This window comes from Thamnophis sirtalis, unplaced genomic scaffold, assembly GCF_051295495.1.
Source record: "Thamnophis sirtalis isolate CommonGarterSnake01/CBP01778 unplaced genomic scaffold, rThaSir2_p1.2 scaffold_8, whole genome shotgun sequence".
Classification (NCBI taxonomy): Eukaryota; Metazoa; Chordata; class Lepidosauria; order Squamata; family Natricidae; genus Thamnophis; species Thamnophis sirtalis.
Window position 1 is genome coordinate 28,167,076 of NW_028261388.1, and position 4,658 is coordinate 28,171,733.

Sequence of the window (4,658 nt, forward strand, 5' to 3'; positions counted from 1 at the left end):
TTGCCTGAATTTCAACTTCACTAAACACTTTATTATAGTATTATTATTATTATTATTATTATTATTATTATTATTATTATTATTATTAACTATTATTATTATTAACTATTATTATTTATTTTTATTTTACATAGTCGTGCCTCGTACTCATAGTTAATTGGTTCTGCGAGGCATGATGAGTACAAAAAATGTTGAGTAACAAAAAGTATTCCATAAAGAATAATGTATTGAGTCACAAGGCAGCTGACAGTGACATGTTTTAGCTTGTGTGTTATTAATAAACAACCACTGAGTAATGGGACAAAATGTTTGTTGCTTGTGGTAAGTGGCAAATTCAATGAGTTTCAAAACAGTTGAATACTCAGACATCACTGTATCTCCTACTCCTCTTCATTTTCTCTTTCATGAAAGTTGTCAAAAAAAAATATTTCACATCTATCTTACATGTGTCAGTAAAGTACAGTTAGCAAAGGCATTTACTTCCACAAAAGTATATTAAATATGGAAATGTTTTGAAAATTAAAACAACAAGGATTTAAAACTGGGACAATATTTACCAAAGTAACTATGGAATACTAAAGGTTTTAGCTGTCAATTTACATTAACAAAGTATTTTAAAGGCTAGGTTTTTTAATAGTATTTTTTTTAATGTAAGCAACTGTTACAAACTCAAAGCTGGATGAAACTCAATTAAAAAGAATATAAATATATACATTCAATTTACAGAATCTTCTTCATGCAATTTATTCATTTACTTTTTCTGGGTAGATAGCTGTTACAGCTGTCTACAACCAAGAAGAAGGAGATGCACTTATTTTCTGGATTGCCTTGAGTAAAGTGGCTGATCTTTTCAAAACACAAGAAAAGATATTATCAGCAGTAACTTTATTGTTGTTCCTCTCTTCTTGATAATGCCATAGATTCTTTTCACCGCTTCTCAGTTAATCTCTACTACCCATTTTTCAATTTTATCCATTCCATCCCATTCCATTTTTCTTCTACTCATTGTTTGAGGAACATGTGTTACCTCCTTGGGAAGAGAGATATATTGATATCTTTTCTTTCCACTACAATGAAATAAATATTTTATATTTCCTTGTCTATAATTTTTGTGTGCGCACAGGAGTTCATAGCATTATTTTATGTTAGGAAAAGGTATTTGTGTGTGGGGGGAATTATCTATCTATCTATCTATCTATCTATCTATCTATCTATCTATCTATCTATCTATCTATCTATCTATCTACCTACCTACCTACCTACCTACCTACCTACCTACCTACCTACCTACCTAATCAGTATAAATATATATCCAGGTATCCACATAACCCAGGAATGTTCGAGCAGTTAGTTTGTGAAAAGATTATTTTCTTTCTTCCTCTGCAAAACTGCCACCATGACTACATTTCCCCAAGATATAATGAGTTTTAATGGGCCATAAACTGCCACCATCACTAACCTGCATGTATTCATTTGCATAGTACCTGAAGTTGTGGACATGGCATATAAAAGACTTGCTATTGCTGCTGTTCCCCATTAAAATAAGAAGCCATTCATATTAATTGCATTATTCATATTTATATCTTACATATTATTTTCATTGGATTTGCTTTTTCCAAGCCCCAGGGACATCTTTAGCATTAAACTATAAGTTTCTTTCACTTCCAAGAACCAAGAGTCCAGAAGGTCTTTTATGTTTTGCACTACAATTATAAGGGACTATCCTATGAAACAGAAAAATGTGACTTTTTCCTTCCTCACAATATTGGAACTTGGGGTCATCTGTTGAAACATAATGCAGAAATTTCAGGATGAGTGAAATTTTTCACAGTTTTATGCTCACACAGGTCAGTTATAGAAATAGCTGTCATTAGATATGGTCATGTTTTTAATAAGCAATTAGACAAATTCAAATGGTGTAAGGTTGTATATAATTGTCATTATGGTCTGGAGCTTAAGGCACCAAGCCAGAAACTAGGAGACCAGGAGTTTTAGTCCACCTCTAGCCACAAAAGAGCTGGGTGATCTTGAATTTATCATCTTCTCTCTCAGGCTTAGGAAGCAATGTCAAACCACTTCTGAAATCTTATCAAGAAAACTTGATACAAATGTATTGAGAGAATGATCCAGAGTCAGTACTGACTCAAAAGAAGAAGAAGAAGAAGAAGAAGAAGAAGAAGAAGAAGAAGAAGAAGAAGAAGAAGAAGAAGAAGAAGAAGAAGAAGAAGAAGAAGAAGAAGAAGAACAACAACAACAACAACAACAACAACAACAACATTTTTCTATAGCTAACCTTAATGGCTATATATCATTTCTTAAGTCAAAGGCAGCAAACTTTCTCAGTTCATTTGTGACTTTGCCAAATGCAAGTTATTCAGAAATTACAGCTGCGCTGTACATTAACTGGTTTGTTTCCAAGATGGATCCTGATTCAACTGTTGAAAACATTGCATTAACCATTTTCATGATAGGGGCCAAAACTTTCTTAGGCACAGTTTTTAGTGATAGTAAACGTTGCTTTTCCTCATTAGGCAGAAAATGCTCCATGATCTTATCCTTCAATTCTTTTTGTTTTTGAGTTAGTTCATCAGTTGGTTCTGTGATACCTGATTCTAGTGGTGGTGGTGTTATTTCCTCTCCGAGAGCTTCTTCTGGGAGTTCTACTATAATGTCTTTAGTTGTGTCTTGAATATCAGTTATATTTAGAAATTTAGAGCTAACCTGTGGTATGAAGGAAATATCAGTTAGAAACTACTTTAAGTTCTGGTTAGTCAATAGATCCATTAAAAGGAGTTCTTTGGATTGTGACCAACAAATTTGCTCATCAATTGACACATAATCATTTGCAATTATAGGATGGGGAAAGAGCTAGAGAAGAATATATATATGTGTGTGTGTCTGTGTGTGTGTGTTTGTGTTTGGGTGTGTATGTGTGTATGTGTGTATTGTTTTAAAGATAGGCTTCACTGACTGATGTTTGAAATAATCATATCTAGAGTAAAAAGCAGATCCTTGCTTCTGGGCATCCTTTTCCTCACTTTTATCAGTAGAAGGCAGGATATACCTCATTTCCTTCAGAGATAGTTCAATGCCTATTCTGAATGGAGTAAATGAGTCTTTAAAAATAAAAGAGGTAAGACTATTTCCCTGTGAGGAGAAGAAAATAATAATAATGACATATGTCAACTCTGAGAAGAAAAGAAAGACTCAAATATGAGCAGAAAATGAAATATTTATATGCTTCAAAAATGAAATAATATAATTTCAGTGACATTGCTGCTAAATGGCTGCTCTTTGCAAGCTTTGAGTGACAGATAAAGGGGTTAGTTTGAAGTGTTGCTCTTGTGTGTAACTTCTTCTTTACAGTCAAGGTCCTGAAAGTTTGTCACATCTTTTTCTATGTTTGTTTGGAGGCATGAGTGAGAAAATAGAGAAATTGTATTTTTAGGAAAATCTCCACCTCCCTCCCTTCTTTTCTTTCCCTGTCTTTCTAACATTGGTATGCAATTAATTTTCTTGGTGCGGTTGATTTAGGGCTGCCAATAGCGTGCTGTAGAATTTGTTTCTGCTTCCTGAAAGATTATGGCTGTACCAAAATTCAAAAGCTGATTTCTTTTAAAAGTTACACAGGAGAGGGGGAAAATTGCTTTCAAGAATGGAGAATTGCTGAGCTCCTGATTACAATGAGAACAAAATATAATTTGGTTATTTACTGGACTTGTATCATCCTTTTTCCATATGACAAAAATATTTGAAGCTGCTAGCAACCAAATAAAATACAAATGCAAATTAGAATGAGAACACTATTAAACATGTATTTATTTGCTTGTTTGTTTATTAAACAAATCTATATATCCATCCAGCTCACACAGAGTGACTCCAGGCAGTAAAAACATAATGGTAAAATACATGCATTCATAATGTTATCATTATTAAACAATTCCAAAGATCAAGTTGAGTAGATGTCTCATCACAGCTTTTCTTTAAAGCAATGTTTCTCAGACTTATTAGCTCTAAGGTAAATAAGAACATTTTTGAGTTGAAGTCCACACATATTAGAATTGCCAAGGGTGACAAACTCTAATGCTGTAGAATGTATACGATAAAGACCAAATAAAGATAGTTCTTGACTCATGACCATTCTTTTAAATTGTCTTTTGAAATTATAATGGCCTTGGTAAAAGTAACTTCTAACCAGTGGTGAAATTCAAATTTTCTTACTACAAGTTCTGCGGGCATGGCTTGGTGGGCATAGCAGGGGAAGGATACTGCAAAATCTCCATTCCCACCCCACTCCAGGGGAAGTATACTGCAAAAGCCCCATTTCTTCCCCACTCCTGGGGGAAGGATATTGCAAAATCTCCATTCCAACTCTACTCTGGGGCCAGCCGGAGGTGGTATTTGCCAGTTTTCCAAACTATTGAAAATTTCCGCTACTGGTTCTCCAGAACCTATCAAAACCTGCTGAATTTCACCCCTGCTTGTAATCTATTCTTGAAATTACAACCATCAACTTGCAGTCACATGATTATAATTCAAAGGCTTACCAGCATGCTCACATTTATGTCATTTTTAGCATCTTGTGATTAGTGATTGTGATTTGCTACATTTCCCGAAAGTTTTGACAAACAAACTCAGTTGAAGAAGCCAGATTTGCT